Here is a 25,250-nt window from a genome sequence, read left to right on the forward strand (position 1 = left end):
AATCCACCTCATTATCCTTCAACTCCAATTGCTTCCATTCCTAGCCCACACACTTCCTCAAACACAAATGCCCTTGCCAAGGATATGGAACAATTAAAGAATTATCTCTTAGAAAACCAACAGAAAGAGGCCACCTTCCATGCCATGTGTCCTCTTCCCCCATGTTTTGAAGATCCTAGTCCTCATGTCCCATCCAACCCCAACCCTCCATGCAATCCCCTACCCATAGTTCCACCTTCCCACAATCCTAATCCTCCAAAATCCACATCATCCCCAGCTCGTAAGGGGTATTTCTCTTCCTTCTTGGCTAAGTGTAAAATACAAAATGAAGAGAGCCAATTACCCAAAGTAATTCCCCCAATTCCATCTTGAGATCTTCCTCCAAAGCATGTCATTATAGATTCCTCTTTTCCTCTAGATCTGAGAATTTCTCCATCCCATCATTCCCCTATCCGTGAAGATCCATTTATCCCTCCTAGTCCATCTCATGATCCCCTTCCTAATCAAGATCAAGACATTCCATGTACCACGTACCTTACCACTTCCACTCCATCTCAAGAGTTAGCCTCCATAGATCCTCCACTTCATGAAGAGATTCCTTCCACTCCATCCACTAATACTCCTTCATGTCAAGATCAAATCACTCCATCTCATGATCCTATTCCATCTCATGAGCCACTTGTTCCCCTACATGATCCTCTTTCAAGTCAAGATCAAAGCACCCCTTCGTTTTCTTTTCATAATCCCACTCCATCTCATGATCCTATTATCCCTCATGATCCCCTTCGTGATCCTAATCCTCCACACGATCCTATCACACCTATCCCATCCACTCATGAGCACCATACACCTGGACTCACATGCTGTCTTACAAATGATAAGTTTCCCATTAAAGAAATAATGTCTCAAGATGTTTGTATGCCTTCCACTCCTTCGAAATCCAAAATTCCTCCTTCCAAACCTAAAGCTTCCCATCATTCATCTTCCAAGTCCATTCTAGGTCCTTATGTTCCATCGTCAAACCCTTCATCCCTTCCATCCATTTTGGGCCCTTACATACATTCATCCACCATATCCATGTCTTCCACTTCATCCACTCATGTTCCTACTAAAGATCAACAAAGGTACATATCCTTGAATTCCTTACCATGTTCACCATCCATACGCTCTCCACCCCATTTATCTTCATGAACCCATACCATGGCCAATGGAAGCAAATTGGATGCTAAAGAAAAAGAAAATAAAGCCAAAAATCCACAAAAATCTAAGTATCAACATGTCCCCTCTAAACGACATGTCCAAGAAAAGATAAATATGATCCAAAACAGAACTCAAAGGCCGCAAAGGCTGAAAATCAAAAATGCAAAAATTTTGTGGATACCAAAGCTACTTAATGTAGTAATGAATCTCAAAGAAAGATTCAAAATGACATCCAATTATGCTAATCCAAAGGCTTCCCTCATTCATAAATCATCCCAGCTTCCATTTTCTAAATCCATTTTGGGTCCTTATGCCCCAAAATCCACCATCCTAAATCCACCGTCTCCTTCATCTATTTTGGGTCCCTATGTCCCAAAATCCCAACTTTCTCCTACATATCCTCCACAATTTCCTCCTTTCCATCACCCTTCAAGGTGTGTGCCAATGACGATCTTTCCACTTCCTTCATCCACTCATTCACACGTCTTCTAACCTAGTATCCATCAACCATGTCTTCCTCCCACCCAATCCACCCCCTTAATCCAAACTTTGTCATAGGTCATTGTCCTCCATTCCCCAATCCAATTCATCCTTCTTTTCACTACCCTACCAACATCTATGAGAAAATAATACAAATTCCTTGAAAATAAAAAAGAAGGGAAAAAAATATCAAGGGATACCATCCATGAAACTAGATGATTGAGTCCTCCCTTCACTCTCCTATCATGTATCCACTTCCTTCCCATTCCACTTATCCATCCATTCACTTTTCCTCTTCCACTTGCACTCTACACTGGGGGCAAGCTCCAGCCATACCACTCTTCCATACATATCTTTCATACTTCCATCTACCATTCATCATTTGCTTCCATCTTTGATCTTGACTTTCACTTTCCTTTCATCCATCCACATGCTCACTTTCCATATCCCTTGCGCCTTTTCCATACATTTTCCTACATGCTTCCATCATCCTTTAATGCATTTGATCTTGACATGTTGTCTATATCTTCCCTTCCATAGTTCTTGTCATGTTCATTTCATCCATTTTTCCATCCATACTCATATGCACTTTCATCCCCCTTTCATATGTTCTTGATCTTGGTTATCCTTTCCATCTCGTCCATTTCAAATCCCACATTTCATCCATACCCCTCATATCATTATCCCTTTTTCATACACTCCCTTCCATATCTCTTATTTCCTTCCACTTTCATACCCATGCTCGTCATCACTATTAGAGGCACAATAACACAATGTTTATACATGCTTTGGAAGAGCACATGCCTTCCTGTCCTCCACACACTAGCATTCGTACCATCTTTTCATTTTCATGCATCCTTTCCCACCATATTTCCTTCCATTTTCCTATCCTTGGTATGGGGCATTTAGACTCCTTTGAAACATGGTCCTTGGTTCCGCACTTTCCAACACCATATCATTTGGCCCCTCATATCCTTTCACTATTCCTTTCATCCACCTTCTCACATTGCTTTTCCTCCATTTACCATGCCTCGGCTCTCCCTTGTCATTGGTCCCAATCCATTCTATCCATTCTATCCATTCATTCATATCACATTCAATCTAATTCTTCCAACTCACTTCAATCCAATTCATTCATCCTCTAATTCAATCAATTTTCAATTCTTCTAATCCTTTCACATCAAATCAATTCTACTCTCATCATTCTTCATCCTATCAACAACATTCTTCCAATCTCATCCACGTTCATTCTTCTATCTGCCATAAAATCAAAAAAATAAAATAAAAAGTCTCAACCAATGTGCAATCAATACTAATCCAATCAATCTAATCTTGCAATCTTGTACATCAATCCTAATCAATTCATCACTTCGACCCAATCGGTTGATAATCCATTAACCATATTCCAAAATTATCATGGGATGAATCCTTCCCAATCCTTGGATGTGCATTACGCTTATCGTTAGCTTTGACATCCTTAATCAATCATCATCAATCTATCTATTAATGGGTTTTCAGCTTGACTAGGGGCAAAATGTTGGTTTGCTTTTGGTTTTTCGTGCATAATTGCTTGTTACTTGTATGCATTAGTATTTTTTTCATTTATCATGGTCTTTGCATCCTATTGTCCCCAGGAATCATGGTCTTCCATATCATGGTTTCATAAGGCATATGGTTGTATTAGACCCTTTTATCAAGTACTTGACACATTGTCATCTTGGTTCCTCATACCTTGGTGCATAGTGTTGAATACAATATCAAACTTAGGTTGTTCACGTCATTGCAGCATAGCTTTTCCACTCCCTTCCATCTTCCTATCCATTTCGAGAGAACATCCGTGTTCTCCTAACCCGCATGTCCTCTCAAGGGGGCATACCCTTCCATCCTTGTCATCCTTCGTCATCCTTCCATGACTGGGGCATCATGCTACTAGTCTTATCCTTTCATCCACCATGTTTTATTCTTCTTTGATATAACATTACTAATGCTATATCAAAGAGGGGCAAAATGTAGACACATAAAATTGTCCAAATACCTGTTTCATGATCAATTAAATAGATATTTATTATTTATTTAATTACCTTACCTTGATTAAATAAATTTACATTTATTTAATTATGTTCACCTTTCCTTGATTTAAATAAACTAAGGTTTATCTAAATCCTAGCCTTTCCTTGATTTAAATAAACTAAGGTTTATTTAAATCCTAGCCCATCCCCTTTAATTAAGTACTTCGTTTACTTAATTAATCCTTGCCTAATCCCTCTGAAAATTAAATATTACATTTAATCCTATTTGAGCACATGGCTCCTACATTTAACCCTCACCTAACCTCACTATCCTAACTAACCCATCATGCTAAACCTACCCACTTCCTTAATCATGCTTGCTTTTCCTAATCTCCTAGCTAATTACCTTTAATCCTAAGTGTGTGATCACACATGTGTGAGGAATCCTCACACATGTGTGAGAGATGTTCACACTTTCCTCGCCCCTCATGTCTTGCATGCCTCTAGCACACTTGTCCTCTTGCATGAGAGTCAAGGTGTCTCACACATGTGTGAAAAGCCATGCTTCTCACACCTCTTGCACACTTGTCCTCTTGCATGAGAATCAAGTTGTCTCACACGTGTGAGAAGCCATGCTTCTCACACCTCATTGATCATGTCACCATCAAAGGTTGCTCACACATGTGTGAGCATATTGCCCCCTTTGAATGGTCAAAACCCTAATCAATGTGGAGTCTACTTGGCCTCCACCTCATGGACACCTCATCGATCCTGAGAGATCCTAGCCCTTCATCTTGCATTCAATCTCAACCATCCGTTGCATCTCATTTCCTATAAAAGAAGAGCCCTCTCCTCATTTCCATAAAGCACTATCTACCCCATTGTTATGCTGCTGGATTTGTGAGCAACCACATCCCATGAGCAAGGAAATCATCAACCACTTGGTGATTTGTGAGGTTTGCATAGTGCTACTTTGATGTTCATGTTATCTTTATTTTACATTGTTTTCTTTCATATTTTGAGGTTTGCATAATCATGTAGGAATAGATATTAGTTGCTTAGTGTTTATTCCTTGGTTACATTTTTATGCAATATAGCTTGAAAATCTATATGTTTTCCATGAACAATTTTGACCATGTGTTCATGTACTATAACCTTTTCGTTTGAATGGATTGTTTGTGCATGTGAATTAAAAACTTATTTTACATAATGCCAACTCGTAGTATGAAAAATCTGTATTCTATCAAATTAATTGATTATACTCCCAAGTGGAGGTAAAATTGTACTAAAATAGGAAATAAATTACTCTCCTTCATTCAAAATGTATCTTTGATCAAGTTTGATAAAAATAAAAATAAATTAGGCTTTTGTGAAATTTTCAACATTTATTTTTTATTGTAAATTAAATAGAATGTCAATATCCTCATACTCATATTGTTTGCCCTGTACCTTTTCAAATATAAAGTTTCAATCCTAAATCATTCAAATTGAAAACAATAAAACAATAAATTCCTAGTCGTTTTACAAATTTTTACATTGAACTTGTGGAATAAAATACATAGTAAAATAGCTTGGCAAGAGAATGTTGAAACATCAAAAAAGGTATGTGGATTGTTTATATAGACATGCAAAATCATGTTTCTTCTGTTGTACAATGTGGAGGCCACGTGTCATATAACAAAGTCTTCCAGAAGGACATTGCATTAGTTTGGAACTTTAAATATTCCAAATCACAAACAAATTTAAAAGAGATAAAGAGAGAAAAGTTTAAAATGAATAGTAGTCGGAATGATAGGTAGGATTATTCTCACCATCTATTATATTAATATCTATATTTAGTTTTAATTATTTAAATAAACTAACAAGATTTATTACTTTTGAAAATTAAAATAATTAAATTTAATATTAAATAACAGTGATCATAATCAATAATAACTTCACAGTTAACTATATAATATGGTTACAAAAAGTTGTACATTATTAGATAAATGTCATGCCACATTAAATATTTTCAAGTGATAAATAATTCCCTAACTGAGGTAAACATGACATGTGTTCAAGGCAAGATGAGATATGAGTGTGCCTCTACATCCAAGAAATTCTCCATTATACGCCTCCTAGCACAAGGATCACATATATTCTTTAGAAGTAATATTGGATACCAGGCATGTGGACATTATCGAGAAATGAAATGACGATTTTGAAAGATTTGAAATGATGTTGAGTACAAGGAAGAAGGAAAAGGTATTGCAGCCAATGAGAGAAGTGATGACGAATCAGTTTGGTCTGAATGCCCTAATGGTATACTTGAGAGAGAATATCTTTGAGCCTATCAATTGAATTCAATTCTTGATTTTAGATGGTCTATAAAGAATAGAACAACTTCTTATCCTCTAATAGACTCTTGTCTCTAATTCTAGAGAGAAATCCATAGATTCTCCTATGTGGTGAAAATAATGCCATGGCCTACAATTTTTACGCAATCATGTAAGGCCATTTCCCTTGATTTCTTGCCAGTTGAACAACTAAAAGTCTCTTGCAAGGATATTCAACATTTGCAATTTAGGTGCATTCCTTATGGCAATCAAAGTCAAAAGGCCTTGTAAACAATGTATAATATGTAATAACCTCTCCATGTCCTTGAGTGAAAGGAGGAAAGGGAGTGATCTAATGGCAACATGGAAGAAACTACTCCCAACCATGAAATCTTATTTAGTAAATAAAATATAAGTAATTAATTAAAAGTTAAAGAGCAACCAAAATAAGATTTCAAATTAATTAATAATTCCAATAAATGCTTTAATTTGGGTGTGCATAAACAATTATTTAAAGTTCTATAAGTTCTAAGTTGGTGAGATGCTTCATGAAATATAGTTCAATGTTTAAATAGAAAACTAAATTTTTTACCAAGGGAAACAATTAACAATTTTTTTAAACTTTCTTTATATATATTTAATGGTTTGCTTTGTTGGACCTCTACCATGCGAAGATGTTATTGAAGAGGTTGGAGACATGTTAGAACTTAGTATCATTACTAATTGTTATGGAAAAGATGTGATGATTAGAAGTTGGATGTATTTAAACAAATGATGTTTTAAAAGAACAACACTGACTAATCTCCAAACAAAATGTATCAAAGAAAAAAGAAAGTTAAAACTTTTTCTTTTAGATTCACAAAAACAATTTTTGTCTTTCTAATTTTTGTTGTTGTTTTCTATCACCAAATATGTGGATCATGAAGAAAAAATGTTGAAAATACCATGAAAATCCATTATGTTTTCCATTTTTGAAAATTTGATCAACTATGCATTTTGTATGGAGGATAGTTGCATCCTAAAATAATGTTTTTGCACAAAAAAAATTGGTTGGAATAATGAGTTCTTTGAGATCAGATCTCGAGCTTTAATATGATTGATTTTTTGTGGATAGGTTATTATTGGTTGAGAATCATTTGGTTTTCTCATATCAGATGTCTGAAAATCCATATATTTGACATGAACAATTTGACCATGTTTTCATGAAGGTATAAACTTATACTTCGAATGGATAGTTTGTGTGGGTGAATGAAAAACTTATTAATCATAGTATGAAAAATCTATATCCAATCAAATTAATTGATTGTACTCCCAAGTGGAGGTATAATGATATCACAAAAAGGAGGAAAATAGGAAATGCATTACTCTCCTTCATGCAAAACATATCTTTAATCAAATTTGATAAAAATAAAAATAAATTAGGCTTTTGTGAAAATTTCAACATTTTGTTAACTGTAAATTAAAAAGAATGTCAATGTGGGAAAAAAATTATCTATAAAGTTTAGTGTAGAAGGTAATCATGATTATTCTATGAATTGTATTTCAATTTTAGTTTCTTCACAGTAATAGAGAAATATTTTTTGAATTACACTTATTAGTATTTGTAGATAGGCTAAATATTACTGCAATCAATTTTCATTAACTTGTTATTAAAAAGTATTTCCACCACTTACAATTCAAAAATTTTATTTTCTCAATTTTTCTAACAAAATTCTAAAGTCTACATGTGAATTTTTGAACTTATAAAATTATCAAAATTATTTATCTGAACACTAATTGACTAATAGATTAAAGGTCTTATTATTTTAGGAAGCACTACCCACAATTATAGAACTTATTATTCTTAAATTAATTCATAACTTTTTAATTTCTTTAACAATTTATTAAACTCATAACTGAAAAATGACAACATAATAATTTAATTATTTATTAATATTAATAACCATGTTATCAACATTTTCTAAAATTCCTCAATAAATATAATATATTTGTGTATTTTATTTAATAAACCATAATTTACATATTATTCTTTTTTCATGTTATTTAAATTTTAAATAGAAGTTTATTCAAAAGTAAGAAATTTAGGCGAGATACTTTATAATAAAAAATGGTGAAAAACCAAGTGAACTCAATAAAAAGGGCAGAAGAAGAAGTGAGAAAATCAATGCAAAATTTTACATCCGCATAAATTGCCCCTTGTAAAACTAAAGATATACGAGAAAAATGAATGATCCTCAATCGCAAATTGACAAACAAAGCATAGATCCATACCGGCCCAATCTCCCCGATTGAACATCCGCACTTATCACAGTCTGGCAAAAGAAAAGAAACAACACTAACTTGCAATAACAAGTTCGAGATATTGGCCAAATTACATGATTATAGGGATAAGGAATTGATTAGAGATGCAAAGCATAAAGGGTAAAAGTGCAGATCTGTGTCACCTTTTAGAACCTCTAAACTTGTTTTGGTCAAATCTCATTTCTCTCTCAAAACTCAACTTTTTTCAAAAACTAAAAATACCCTTTTATATATCTCAAAATCAATTTCATCATTATATAAATTTCATAGTGTTTTGATTAGTTATAATATGTTATAATTTCAAAACATAAGTATAAATTTAATTTTTTTAATATGATTTACTATTCTTTTTCATTTTTTGAGGGAGCATCTTCTCAAAAAGGTATAGATATGGTTAACCTTGAGTACTTATAACAAAGTTCAAACTAGGGCTACCTTAGATCAACAATAAAGATTTTTCTTAAAAACTTAGTATGCAAAAGACTTAGTGGGATACCCGAAAAATACATCAACTCGTCAAGGAAATCTACCCATAATTCCAAAGTTACCATCACAGGAAAACCCCACCTTATCCCCTAAAAAACAACAAATCTAAACCATACAAACCAAACCAACACCCTAAGCCCCATGAGATTGCAAAGAAAAGTGTTTACATCCCGCCCCATAGGAAACCCTATCACCAGAAGTTCTCCACATCCAATGCGGAAGAAAACAGGCTTTCCAGAAGTGTTAAATCAACAACTTGTACATGGATCCAAAGACTTTAGCAGATAGTGTGATTCGCCTAGAAACCAACAAGCTTTGTCCCTTCAATCCTAATCATACCAGCTCAGAAAATAGATTGAATGTAAGTAACATATTCAGTGAGGAAAGATGGAAAGAATGCCAGGATCGCAGGGTGTTTGCTTATTGGACTAGGCCAGAATCCAAAGGCATTAACCTCACAAACTAGTTAAAAGTATATTGTGGGGAACATGCAAGTATTCACCCCTTGACTAAGAGACTTTTACATTTTCATTGTATAGATAAATACATTAGAGATGAATTTCTTTCAAGTTCATACTGCTTCTAAAAAGGATTATCTGTGAAGTTTATGAAATGGGAAGAAAACTTCACTAAAGAATTGACAAAGGCAAACAAAGCTCCTATCTAGGTCACTACTAAAGCCTTCCCTCTTGAGCTTAATCATTTGCAAATTTTAAAAAGAATAGGAGAAAACGTGAGTGAACTCATAGGAATAGAGTCAGATTATGAGATTTCAAAGGATATAAAACTTCTAATAAACAAAGAAATAGGTCAAAAAGTCTTCAAAGATTAAAAATTAATAACCAATAGATCAATATACAACTTATCATTTACCAAATTTGAAGGGAAGATCAATGTAATTTTCTTGGTGTAACCTATGAGGTTTTGATCAATTATCTATTGGTGCTTTCTAGTTGTTTGTATAGGACTAAGGTGAATATTGTGATTTTATGAGATATAGTTTTATGAGCTTAAAGTATGCTATCTATGTGTATGTTGGGAAGTGGTTTTCCATGGAGGTCGGAGCGCTAAAGAGGTTGCCTAGGTTACCCATTGTAAGTTGTATTAATAAGTGATAACATTTCATTAATGGGGTTTAAATGAATTAATAAGAGCCATTGTATTACCTCGTCCATGCCTCAAGTGCTAGGACAGGCTAGGATGGGAGAAGAGAGTATACTTGGTTGTGACCTTGCCTTGTTAGTATGTCTTGTCTGTAAGAAAGGATGTTGATGTCACATAGAGTCACTAGGGGGCCGAAGTCTAAAGAGACTACCAGGGTAACCTCAGAGTTGACTCATGTGATGACACTTGCCCACATAAGGCTGATACAACAAACCCATGATCATCTACTCGTCCTCTTTGGTGACCTAATTATGGTATACAACTTATTCTTCAAAATATGATCAAATATTATATCTCTCTTGGAGGTGATTGCGAGAAAATGGAGTGGGTCATTCTAGTCAAGCTCTGATTCCAAATTACCACTTGTTATCTTCTCTTTCTTCTTCTAATCATTCCAAACAACTTAGTTTAGCGAGGCACATCCTCCTCATTAGTATATTTAAAAACTATAAGATAGTTAAAGTATGACAAAGAAGTGGAAGACATCGATACTTCTGTTTGACCCTTGCAAAGCTAGACAAATGGTCATTTTAGGTGACAAATGACTGCATATTAGCATGATTTAATTACAGCATAACCGAATTCATCTATAGGATAGAAAAAGTTTGAGACACAACATCAGAAATATGCGTTCACAAGTTAGGAGCCATGATAACATCAAGAAACATTAAATTTTGAACATAAATGAGGAAAAAAGACAAAAGGAAAATTGATTAGAGGAAAGTTGCTAAGAAATCTTACTATTTGTTGTAATGATGTGCACAAACCAACCACCAAAACACTCAAATCTTCCAAATTGACCTTGACATCTTAAAAACTGTAAAAAGAATGCAGATGGTTAGTATAAAGGTAAACTTTAGACTGGTAACGCTTTATGCCATTTTACATAATGCTCACAAATATTTCTTGCTAGACAAATGATTTTATAAATTTTGAAAAGCATCCCAACTCTAAAATTTATAAAAAAATTGCCAATCTCATTAACATAATGAAATTACATATTTATACAAAATAATAATAATTAAAAATAGCCTAAAGCTTACCGGATCACAAGGAATACATTTTTGTTGGAGTCATTACATCAAATAGTAATAAGAGCATGGCCACAAAATTCAACAAAAAAAAAATCACTTTACAATTTAGCATCAACTAAAAATTTGTTCAGCACATCATAGGGAATCTTCAACAATAACTCTAAATAAAATTGTAACAGGATTTCATCTTGATAGTACATCAGGCGTACTAATTGCATTCTGAATTTGAATAAAACTTTTATGTGGAGGAATTAATATCCCCTCTCGTGAAGCTGTAAACATTGGAGTTTAATTGTACTTGCCTCCAAACGCTTCATGTTAAATTTATTTTATTAAATTTTAGATCGATTGTGAAGAACAATATGAAGTTGGAAAAAATGCTCAGATAATAATTTTATTACATAAATATGAGACCTACGTAAACCCTATAAAAAATGTTAAGAAGAACAAAGTTTAGAACCTCACATCATAAATAAGTACAAACGCTGCAAGTTAAAGAATTTGTTTAATGAAACTGGTTGCATCTACAAAAATAATCTGTAAGAAGATTAAGTAAAATAATTACATAGAGCTGAGATCTATTCAACCTCTATACAAGATACAAACAAAGATCGAAATCTTACGTTACAATTGATATATAGGCACTGCAAGTTAATGATTTTGTTTGAAGAAACTGCCAAAAACTCGAAAAGCAATTTGTACGAAGATTTTTGTATACAAAATCAGCCCTTTTTCCCAACATCAGAAGTAGGGCACCGGAGGTCCAAATCAGAAAGCGAAGCGTCAAGTGTTCAAATCCCACCATGTTTCTCTCTTTTTGTTTGCCCAACATCGTAGATTTTCTGTTGTTTTAGTAATGATTAATATATTCTAAATTTCCTCTACATTATCAGATACTATAATAGGATTTTTTTTTAAAATCAGAGGAACTCACCTCATCTTTCAGTATGTCCAGGCCTAGAAATAAAATCTTTGCCTCCTTCAGCCAGAGAAGCCAGAATGCCATAAAACTACTCCAACGGAAACAATATCTCAAGTTAGGAATACCTAGATGAAAATCTTATGGGAATCAATATTTACGGCAGTAAAATTCTCCAGATATTAGAATTTTACTCTTAAAGCTCAATATTCTTAGGGGTACCCATATGGGAAATCTTATCGAAATCAATATTTATGACAGTTAATTTTTCCATAGAAAACTCCAAGAAATTTGATAGAAAGCACCTCTATCACATCATAACCACTCATACAATTTAGGCAATGCACGTGGATGAGAGATTGTAAGCTCTATATTAATGTAGAGAATATAAATGGAGATGAGAGCTGTGATTCACACCAACGAAGTAAAATCAATTGGAAGATTACTGAAAGGGGTGAAAAATAGCACACAAAAATGAGTAGAATAATAAATAGTTCCTATGGATAAAAAACACTGACATAAAAATACTATAAATAAATCTTACAAAACAAGTGTATAATGAAGAGACCTTGTCACAGTGGACCACAAACGAAAACTTATATTAACACAAACCTAACAACAATCCATACCTTTCACACACAAACTTTCAAATCCCCTAATGTCTCTAAGCCTGAAAACTTCTCCTCTTCAAACTCTGCAAGCTTAGAACAAAAATACCTGAAACAAAGGAAAATGAAAAAGATCCAAAATATTGTAAGATAAAAAATTTAGAAAACTAATAACAGTGAAAATACAAGGGGTTGAGTTGAGTCAGGGATCTAGGCTCATTGATGGCTCGAGCTTGAACGTTACCCTTAAAGAGTCCTTCCTGTTAGCTAAGTTGGCATCTGAACTGGGCCTGTGAGGGCAGATATTGTCAAACACCTTCATACCTGAGAATATTTTTTTCATTTCCTTTTGTAATGGGGCTAGGATAGGAGGTTTTCTTTCTGGCTCTTTCCTCCTTAAGCTTTGGAACCAGATTTTATTAATAAAGTATGGAAAAAAAAAAATGAAAATACAAATTCGAGGTCTTATTAAAAACTTAAAAACTAGTGTTACCCTGGCGTGGGGGGATGTTGAGACGAGTTTCGGGTGCGAGAAAAAAAGGGCCTCAATTTGGGGATGGTGGGGGTGCGGCGGCAGAGGTGCTGGGGGGAGGGAGGTGGTTGCATAGTATATATATATATATGTGTGTGTGTGTGTGTGTGTGTGTGTGTGTGTGTGTGTGTGTGTGTGTGTGTGTGTGTGTGTGTGTGACTGAAAATTCTAATTAAGAAATGATACTTCAATATATTATATAACATTGTGTGTGTGTGTGTGTGTGTGTGACTGAAAATTCTAATTAAGAAATGATACTTCAATATATTATATAACATACCAAATATAATTGAACAAAGAAAATTGAAATGCGATTCACAAACTATAAGTTCAAACTTGAAACTTGAAACTTCATAACCATTACCAATGACCATTTAACAAATTAACTTAGTTCAAGATGCAAGATTCAAAATTCATTGTTCAAATATAAATATCATATATGATATATAATAAAGATGCTCATGATGACAATGAGCCGAGTAGCATGAAATAGTGAAATGAAATAATGTATCATAGCCATATCAAAGTGAGTACAATCAGCAAAATGACAAAATGTCAATAATGAGAATGGAATCATCCCAAGTGCTCTCTAAGCTTGCATAAAAAACAAATTAAAAAAGAAAAGAAAATTTATTTATTTTAAAAGTTTTTGGGCCATTCAGCCGGCCACACCCTGCAAGCACCCTAGGAGCACCCCCACACTTGAGCACCTGCAGTGCACCCAAGCACCCGCAAACCACTTGAGTGCTCAACCAATGCAGCCGAGGTGCGGCGGCACATTTTCAGCCAGCGAGGGTACTCAGGTGCATCGGGTTTTTTTTGACTCGAGTGCACGCACCTGGGTTACACTGTAAAAAACCTAAAATTAGTCTGTAGAGGCAAAAGACAGTACTCGACGAAATACAAATAGAAAATTCATTAAATATTGAAAACTTTAACCAAACCTCTTTACGTTGAAGGCGTACCTTTTCTCAACTATCTCCGCTTGGTTTTTCCATCTACGACTGTAGGTGTGTCTTCGGGGTGCAAGACGATGACCCGAATAGTGGTCGTCTATTTCTTCCCACCTCCTTGCCTGCTTGTTGTGTCGTAAAACTCCTGTGTGGCAGCCACTCTGGGTCATTCCACTACCGTGTATACACAGGCCACAGAGCTACTTAGCACAACACATAGGGTTAGGGTTTGCTAAGCTTGGGCTGCAACTAGCCACCGAGCTGGTTGCCGTGTATGCTTGCTATCCTATTCTGCTATATAAAGGGCTTCATGGGTGAATGTTCTACATTCTGCCAAGTTAACCATTGCTTTTACCTGGAATATCGTCAACCATTTTGGAGTCGTATGTATTTTGCAATTTATTGGTCCTTCTCACATGTCTTTTGTTCTTCCGTCTTTCACAGATTCATTTGATTTCTTGGGTCAATTGAGATTTGTTGGACATATTTGGTTAACATTTCCAATTCGTCTGTGCAGATTTTTTTGGAAGCTTTTTCTGCAAGCGTTTGGGCATATGTGAGATTCAAATGCTTAAAGCTTTCTTAACTTCATAAAATTGTGTGTTCTTTCAAGAGCTTTTTTGTCAAGGTCTACAATAAATAAACTAGTCCAGAAACCCTAGATTTTACTCTGATATTTGCTAGGAATTTCGAAGCACAACTTAAATTCAGATTATTTTTTCCTTTGCACTGTGGTTTCCTTTACTGTTTTATTGCTCAATTTGGGGAGTTTTATCTATGAAATTGCTTTGGGTTTTATAATGGTCCATTGACCTGTAGACAAATATTACAGGTAAATAGGAGAAACACACAACATATGAGCACAATGTTTGACCAATGATCCCCTTCCATTTTCTTTCTATAGATGCTAAAACCACACAAGGGCCAAATGGTATGAGGTTTAAAGGTTCACTAGATAAAAATTATTTATGAGCAGAATTACACTATTTCAGCCTAATAATCGATGTGAGAGTAGCTGACAGCAGTAACCTTTGTACTAAATGCGCTACAAAATTGTTTTTGGGGTTCAAGAGCGTCTTCAGTAGAAGTGGTAAGAGCCTACACACAAATGTCTTTTTAATTATTTACAAGAAGATAAATTTCGTCTTTCCTTTTCAAAACTATTTGGAAGTAGGCTATAGTATGTCCATGCTTCAGCTCTTGGGAGCCGTTAAAATCTTTAATTAATTCGTACAGGTTAAAACCATACATAGCATTCAAATCCTTGCAGACCGGAAACCTAAATAATGAAGGGAGAATTATTATGAAGACACCTAAAATGTGAATCCTTCGACAATCTTGGATGAAGTTGTGGGCATCCATTAATGGTTCATACCACATTTGTAATGTTCCCGTTATAAAATAAATAATAAATTAAACTTTTGTAACAGGCCAATTGGTTTAATGTATCTCGGACCCATTTTTATTTTTGTTTCCGTAGTTGTGTTGCTGTCGGCTATCTTTGTACACCCTCAGAAAGGTTTCTCGACGAGTATTTAAGCATGGCTTGTAGGGAGTCTGTAGGTATGTTTTTTTGGATTAATTTCTCTGTACTGCGAATTCCTATTGGAGTTTTGGATTGTTCGCCATTTCGGAAGTGAAAGATCTTCCCTATTTGGCTCGTGCAGTTTCGGTGGGATTCAACCTTCACCCTATTCCGTTGTTGCATGTATCACTTAGCTCAGATCTGGCAAATCGGTGCCCTTTCTTACTGCAAATGCATAAACTCATATCTCTAGTAACAAATTGAATCAATTGTTTTGATATTAATTAATGAATGCATTGTTCTGATACTAAGCATAAATCCATTCCATCTATTGTACGACTCACTACCTATCTATCATTCCTAGTGGCATCCACTGTACGACCCCAGTATTCTTCCTCCCATATAGTCATCCTTGCCTTCCCTTCTGTATGGCCATATTTTCCATCTGCACCATATGACCAAGTAGAATTCCTATCATACGACCCTCTGCTTCACATTATTTTGTCACCGTATGGACATCCTGTCATTACATCAGCAAGACTTTGTACAGCTTGCAACTTGGTCACCATACATCACTTCTTTTCCACCGTACAGCCTTCTAGTGACATCCAAAGAACTAGCATCCGAAGCGCACATATAGAAGAACGGGATCTGGAACACTTCAGTGGTATCAGAGCGCATCAATCCTACCAGCCTGTGGATAGTGAATGAGATTTTATAGCCGGAAGAGGACACATTCCGTTGATCGAATGGTTGCTGAACAGGAACCAACCGTTGCCGAACTAGTGGCACTACTAAGGGAACTTGCCAAGAATCAGGCACAGATCACTAATACGCAATGACTTATGGAAGAAACTGGTGGAAAGCAAAATATCGGGGGAACAAAATGGTCACAATGCGGACTCGATGCCGAGAAAATCAAACCCTCATCTAGCATGCTCTTGACCATCCATACCGACTTTTCCATCACAGACGGAGGCACAACACAGAGGGAAACAACCATCCTTCGAAGAGATGCAAGAACAACTGAGAGAAGACTGAAAGAATGCAAACCTTGAAGAAGATATATCCTACAAAGATTACACGGATCTAAGAATGAGATATTCAGGAGGCGAAAACAAAGGATATTTTAATGATGATTTTAGAAGAAAGTTGAGTAAGGTAAATCTGTTTCCATTTGATGGATCAGGTTCCATATTTGCGCAATTGTGGGTAATGAAGTCAATACCTACTTCCAGCTGAATCCTATGCTAGAAGAAGAAGCAATCAAATTTGCCGCGCTGCACTTGGAAGGAGTTGTGCACGAATGGTGGCATCATGACACCATCACATTAGAGCATGATCAAATAAATACTCATGTAGAATTCACGGAAAGATTAATAGAGTGATTTGATGGTAAGGATCCAGAACTCAACTTCAAAGATTTGGCACAACTGAGACAAACTGGAGCGGTCGATCAGTTCATTGCAGAATTCCAAAGACTCTTCGTCTTGGTCATGGACATTTACGAAAGAAGGCCGGTAGTGCTCTTCATGGACGGACTGACAGAACCTCTGAAAGGTTGGGTGAAGGGGTTCAATCCTACCACCTTGTCAAAATCAATCAATAAAGCACGAAGTATGGCATCGTCATCGGCATAATCCTCATCCTCTCGAAGTTACTCACATTCTAAACTGTTGACATTTCCAAGGGACAAACCTCCACCCAAGAAGCCGTAGTTGTATGAGGCTACCAGACAAGAACTTTGAAGGAAGAAATTGTGCTTCAATTGCAAGGGACCTTGGGAGCTTGGCCACCGATGCCTCGGGAAGGGGAAGATCCATTACATTGAGGTCATATCCGATGATGAGGATGAATAGGAAGAAATGTCGGACGAAGATAACCAACCCCACAATGGCACCAACATGGTCAGTTTAAACCGTACAGAGAGAATTGCTGCTTTGGTATAGCGCGGAGGAACTATCGCCTTGGCCAGCAGCCTGAGGCGCACAATTTTCCGTGTACGAGGTACCCTTCAAGGACAAAAGGTTATGGTGATGTTGGATAGCGAAGCTACTTTAAATTTCATAAACTCATCCTTGGTAAAACGAACAAGTCTCCCTACGGAGGCACACACAGGCTTTCAGGTCAAGGTAGCTGGAGGGACTTTCCTGCCCTGCACACACCTTGTTCCTTAGTTGAGTATCACAATGGCGAATCACACGGTGACTGAGGACTTCTTCATAGTGGACCTAGCTGACATGAAAGTTATTCTTGGCATACAATGGATGGAGACCCTTGATGAATACACTCAGAGTTTCAAATGGATGGACTTCACTTTTGTGGTTGATGGAAAGAAGGTTGTCCTTCGAAGAATGGCAAATGAAGGTCTGAAGGAAGTTTCTACACATCGGATGGAGGCAATCTTTCAGCACGATGATGTTGCATGGGCTGTGCATTGTTTTATCTCAGCGAAACCTATAAAGGGGCATCAAACACCTCCACAGGATGATGAATTTCAAGATATTTTAAGTAGACATGATAAAGTTTTCATGGATATTCCTCCTGGCATGCCACCTCATCGGGGGTTTGAACACACTATCGAGTTGGAATTAGGAGCAAAGCCAGTCATAACCACACCGTACCGCCACCTCAAGAAATTCAAAGATGAGATCGGAAGGACAATTCAGGAATTGTTGGAGAAAGGATGGATCTGTCCTAGTGCTAGCCCATTTGCATCATCTGTGGTATTGGTCAAAAAGGATGGGATGATGCGCATGTGTGTGGACTACCGCGCGTTGAACAAAAAAAAATAAAGAATAGATATCCCATTCTAAAGATAGATGAGCTGCTGAATGAATTGCATGGCACGATCTATTTTTCAAAATTGGATGTCCATTTCGGATACCATCAGATCCGCATGAGGGAAGATGTGGAGAAAACGGCTTTCCGTGGTCACTACAAACATTATGAGTTTCTAGTCATGCCATTTGGATTGACCAATGCACCTACTACATTGCAATCATGCATGAACCACACCTTCAACAAACAATTGCGTAAGTATTTATTGGTATTCTTCGATGATCTTATTTATAGCAGGACATGGGAGGAGCACCTAAAGCATCTGAATGAAGTTCTAAGTATTATGGAGGAGCAGTCTTTGTCCGCCGAGCAGTCCAAATGTGAGTTTGGTATGATAGAAATATTGTACTTGAGGCATGTTGTCAGTAAATACGGAGTTCAAGTGCACCAGGAGAAGATTTAGGCTATCCTTGACTGGCCTCCCCCAAAATCACTCATGGATTTGTGAGGATTCTTCGTACTGTGCAATTACTACAGGAGGTTTGTTAAAGGATTCTCTCAACTCGGTGCACCTTTAACGGATCTGATGAAGAAGGGATCATTCCAATGGAATGAAAAGGCACAACTCACCTTTGATAAACTGAAAGAGGCCATGAGCACTTGTCCTGTACTTGCACTACTTGATTTCACTCGACCATTCATTTTGGAGTGCGACACGTCCGGGGAAGGCATTGGAGCAGTACTGATGCAAGATAGACATTCCATCGCTTATGAGAGCAGGAAGCTTACGATAGCAAAATGCCTATATTCCATCTATGACAAAGAAATGTTGGCCATCGTACATGCACTAACCAAGTTCCGGTAGTATCTGGTAGGTGCCAAGTTTGTCGTCCATACGGATCACAACAATCTGAGATATTTTCTGAAGCAACGAGATTTGAACGAATGGCAACAAAAATGGGTAAGCAAAGTTCAAGCTTTTGATTTTGACATTGAATATGTAAAAAGGAAGAACAATGTAGTTGTAAATGCCTTGTCCAAGAAACCCACCATCTGCTCACTAGACCAAATTTCAGCTGACTGGAAGGCACATCTGTTAGTGGAATATTCCAAAAATACATTTGCCTATGAAATAATGGATGGCCACACTCACGATGATTGGTACAAAGTGGTGGATGACATCATCTACTATAAAGACCGGATATACTTGGTGCCAGAATCCAAATTGAAGCAGAAAATCTTGAAGGAAGTACACGACTCACCTCTGGCTGGACACCCGGGTTTCCTCAAAACTTACAGAAGCCTTCGAGAGAGGTTTTCATGGAAAGGACTTAAAGGAGACGTGTTACAGTATGTAAGAGAGTACGGTTTGCCAACAGAACAAGTCCAAACATAATCTTCCTGCCGAGTTGCTACAACCTTTGCCAATTCCCGAACATAAGTGGGAAAGTATATCAATAGATTTCATAACAAGGCTTCCCAAAGTGAACGAAAAGAATTGTATTTTCGTGGCAGTTGACAAATTGACAAAGTATGCACATTTCTTCGCCATCCCCTCTGACTTTTAGGCCGTACAAGTTGCCGATCTGTTCTTTAGAGAAGTTTTTCGTCTGCACGGGTTACCCCGAAACATCGTCAGTGATCGGGATAGACGATTCGTTAGTATCTTCTAGACAGAACTATTTTAGATGGCAAGGACAGAATTATCGCCAAGTATGAGTTACCACCCGTAGATGGACGAGCAAACTGAGATTGTGAACAAATGGCTCGAAGGCTACCTTTGAAACTATGTTTCGGCACAACAACGAATGTGGGTAAAATGGATCCATCTGGGAGAATATTGCTACAATACCACATACCACATGTCCATCGGAATGGCACCCTTCAAAGCTCTGTACGGGTACGAACCCCTTTCCTTCATCAACACAGTTCTAGGTGACAATCGTACACTACGGGCAAGGGACTGGCTTCAAGAGGGACAAGACATACTGAGGTGCTTGAAAGAAAACCTGCAGCGGGCACAAAATCAACAGAAGATGTACGTCAACAAACACAAAATAGAGAGGAGTTTCGAAGTGGGGGATTTGGTCTATCTTCGGCTCCATTTCTTCGCCATCTTCTCTGACCTTCAAGTTGTATAAGTTGCCAATTTGTTCTTTAGAGAAGTTTTTCATCTGCACGGGTTACCTTGAAACATTTTCAGTGATTAGGATAGACAATTCATCAGTATCTTCTGGACAGAACTGTTTCAAATGGCAGGGACAGAATTATTGCCAAGTATGAGTTACCACCCGTAGATGGACAGGCAAACCGAGATTGTGAACAAATGGCTCAAAGGCTACGTTTGAAACTATGTTTCGGCACAACAGCGAACGTGGGTAAAATGGATCCATCTGAGGGAATATTGCTACAATACCACGTACCACATGTCCATCGGAATGGCACCCTTCAAAGCTTTGTACGAGTACAAACCCCTCTCCTTCATCGACACAGTTCTGGGTGACAATTGCACACCAAGGGCAAGGGACTAGCTTCAAGAGGGACAAGACATACTGAGGTGCTTGAAAGAAAACCTACAACAGGCACAAAATCAACAGAAGATGTACGCCAAAAGACACAGAATAGAGAGGAGTTTCGAAGTGGGGGATTTGGTCTATCTTTGGCTCCAGCCATACCGACAATCTTCATTAAAGGGAATAGGAAAGGAAAAATTGAAGCCATGATTTTATGGCCCCTATCGCGTGGTTTGTCGCATTGGTGAAGTGGTGTACGAACTGGAACTTCCAGAGGAAAGCCGCATTCATAATGTCTTCCATGTTTCTTGTTTGAAGAAAGCCATAGTACGAACTGGAACTTTCGGAGGGAAGCCACATTCATAATGTCTTCCATGTTTCTTGTCTAAAGAAAGCCATAGGGCAAAATGTCACAGTTGCTACCGACCTTCTACCACTCAATGAAGAAAAAAAGCTCATTTTGGAACCACTCGAGATCCTCGAAGTACATGAAAAGACCCTACGGAACTGCACTGTGAAGGAATACTTGGTACACTAGTGACACCTACCATTGGATGATGCAACGTGAGAAGGCAAGCACATTCTCTAGCACCCGGCATTGCATTTTCTTGAGGACAAGCAAACTTTGGGACAAGAGGACTGTAATGTTCTCGTTATAAAATAAATAATAAATTAAACTTTTGTAACGAGCCGATTAGTTTAATGTATCTCGGACCCACTTTTATTTTTGTTTCCGTAGTTGTATTGCCGTCAGCTATCTTTGTACACCCTCGAAAAGGTTTTCTGACGAGTATTTAAGCACGGCTTGTAGGGAGTCTGTAGGTATGTTTTTTTGGATTAATTTTTTTGTACTACGAATTCTTGTTAGAGTTTTGGATTGTTCGCCATTTCGGAAGTGAAAGATCTTTCTTATTTGGCTCATGTGGTTTTGGTGGGATTCAAACCTCACCCTATTCCGTTGTTGCATGTATCACTTAGCTCGAATCTAGCAAATTGGTGCCCTCTCTTATTGCAAATGCATAAACTCATATCTATTAATTAATGAATGCATTGTTCTGACACTAATCATAAATCCATTCCATCTACCATATGATTCACTACCTATCTATCATTCCTAGCGGCATCCATTGTACGACCCCAGTATTCCTCCTCCCATACAGTCATCCTTGCCTTCCCTTCTGTATGGTCATTTTTTCCATCTACACCGTATGACCAAGTAGAATTCCTGCCGTACGACCCTCAAATCCAACTGTACAACCTTCTGTTTCACATTATTCTATCGCCGTACGGACATCCTATCATTACATCAACAAGACTCTGTACAGCTTGCAACTTGGTCACCGTACATCACTTCTTTTCCACCGTACGACCTTCTAGTGACATCCAAGGAACTAGCATCCGAAGCGCACATATAGAAGAACGGGATCTGGAACACTTCAACAATTCTGGATCACAATTTTAAGATTTTTAAAGATAGCTCAATTTATTCCAAAATCTATATATATATATATGTATATTGTAATTATGAGTTGTTTTCAAATAAGGAATTTGAACCTGGGACATGTTATAATTATCTTTAATTGCTAGTATACCCCAAGCTCTTGGACAATACTGGTCTAAGGTCGATGTTTCTATTCAGTTTTCATATTATTAATGAAGCTAAACATTATTGAAGTCCATAGTACACTGGCTGTTCGCAGATACTTTACTGGCTGTGAGCATTTCCTTGTGACACCATATCTCTAAATTGCCAAGTTTACTAATGTCAAAATGTTGCGGTTATTTTGATTTTGGAACATTGGTCACCTAACCACTAGATTAGGATTTGGACATATCAAAGTTCTGCTCTTCGAAGCATTTCCCATCAGGAACCACTACATATGGTGGTCTGTAGTATTCTTTTATATAGAAAATTGTATACCTACAATGTCAAGAAATTTCAAGATGTATGAGTAAGCTACAACAGTGACAATATTAGAAAAGTCAGAGATAGTATTCATAATTATTTCTATTCTTGCATAGGTTGTTGCATTGTATCCCTCAGGAATATCTAATATAACATTTCAGTTTTATCTTCAATAAAGCCAGTCCCTGTTATTGGCTTCTAATCCATCTAGTTCAGTTCTACAATTTTGTCCAGATATAGAAGACTACAGAATGAGAATATGTTCAATTCTAGCGCTTGATCCTTAATTGAACGAGAGCTCAATTCTAAGTAGGAGATATTTTCCATAGCATGTCAAATTGTGATATTGCTATCAAGATTTAACTGTGTAGTATTTAGGTCAAACTCATGGGTACCTACCGTGATGTGTGGTCGTAGATGATGCTGCAGGTAATCATATTGTAGAAGACAAAGGTGTGGACACCGATGCTGGGCAGAGGCTTTACTAAAACAAGAAGGCCCATCTACACAGAAAAGAGAGCCTAGGAAATCCTTGGACCCCAATTCAAATGCAGCCAAGTTCAATCCCACGTCGATTGGAAAAATGAGGAGTACGAGGGCATCAAAGACAATGAGCAAGCAATCTGTCAAAGACAAAGAATAGTCAGACAAATCTCTTGCTCCTTTGAAGTCCTCTATAAATAGAGGCATAACCAGAGCCTGAGTATTGTTGTAATGACAAAAATTTATCAATAAAATTAGATCTACATCTCTGTTTATTCTTGTTTTTATTTCTTTCTGTGACACAATAGTGTGAACTTTTACAATTTAAAAATGACTGCATAATTAGATAAATAAATATTGCATAATATTTTGCATACAACTAATTATATTCATATGTTTTAAATTTTATTTTTTCTTCATTTTTTTACACTAAACTTTATTATTTTGTTGACTGCTATTTTTTTCTCTAATATTGTTATATCCCAATTTTTGACCTAACTTGAAATATAGCCATTGAGGTTCGTCTAAAGTCAATTAGCAGTTTAACTTGTTATAATCTGGCGAAATGGTAAGCTAGTTAGTTGTTGTGATTTCAAGTGAAGATGACATGTTAGTTGATCGTTAATCACGAATTCATGGAATTGAGATGAAGGTTAACAGTTATGATTATTTATTATTAAATAATTTATAATTTAATTACGGAAAAATTCCTTGTAGAAAGCATGTTGAAGGGGTGGAAGCATTGTTAGAAAAGAATTAGGCAGGGCATCGCCATCACTGGGCAGACAGGTAGAGGACCTAGCGATTTGAAACAAGATACATCTGTGGAACCGCATGAGTTATTTAAATAATTAATTTAATTAAAATAATTAAATTAAAATAATTAAATTAAAATATAAAACATATCTCGAAGGATTTTAATTTATCTTTCATCATATTATTTTAATAAATATTTATAAACGTGCATATAATATAAAATGATTTGGCACCATCAAAATTAAATAATTTAATAAAGTGATGTTTATAAGTACATATAAGATTTTAATAATATTTGAATTATAATAACTTTAGAATTATTATAATTTTCGAATTACAATCTTCCAACTCTATTCTTTCAATTTAATATTCTTTGCTCTTAAATGATAACACTTGGCATAGTTAATTGATTTAATATTTGGTAATTTGAGTTGTCTTTTATCTTTCCAACTTCTCTTCCAACTCTAATCTTTCTTTTTAATATTCTTTTCTTTTTACCATAATCTTGTAAACCGGCGGAAGCCAAGAAGTCACACCTTCTCTTGTTTATTTGAAGTCGCGAGTGGAAGGGGATTTTGGGGGAAAAGCATCCGACTACCTTATTAAACACGGCTCCCTTCTTCCATTTTCGACTACTCCATCTTTCCACACTTCCTCTGCTCATAGTTCCGGATTCACACCCATTCAAACGTCTGCAATCTCAGATTTGTGGATTGTCTATCAGGATATATGGTCGTTGTTTTCTCAACTTCATTTGGTATTTGTTATCCCAACTTGATGGTGACTACTGCTTATAAAAATGTTATTATGTAATTTCTGTTTGGTGAAATTGATCGATACTCATTTGTAGAATAAGCACTGATCACTTTGGTTTGAGTGATTTCTTACTTAAATCTGTCACATAACAGTCTCTAGTTGTCGTCTTTGCCTTCCGAAAGTCACTATTCAAATCCATTGCTGAGGCTGGAAACTGCAAGCATTCAAAAGTCAATCAAATTTATGTGCTATCGTATTCTGATTGTGTTATTCCTTGACAGGCCTAAGATGCATATTCTGTAGATAAATTTCTTACCACGGATTTACCAATGATATTTGATTCATGTCTCTGTATATTATATATTCCATAAGCGTGTAAAGAAAGATGCAGTGTCACGCTGGTTTCTATTTTACTAGGTCCTTGTCATAAATATATATTAATTCTTTTTCAAATTATACATAGGTGCAAATTCTTCCTTATTTACTTCATGCATTACATAGATTATTGTAGTATAGTATTGTTGTTGCG

This window comes from Cupressus sempervirens, chromosome 1 (assembly GCF_028749045.1).
Source record: "Cupressus sempervirens isolate cs-2001-9-10 chromosome 1, ASM2874904v1, whole genome shotgun sequence".
Classification (NCBI taxonomy): Eukaryota; Viridiplantae; Streptophyta; class Pinopsida; order Cupressales; family Cupressaceae; genus Cupressus; species Cupressus sempervirens.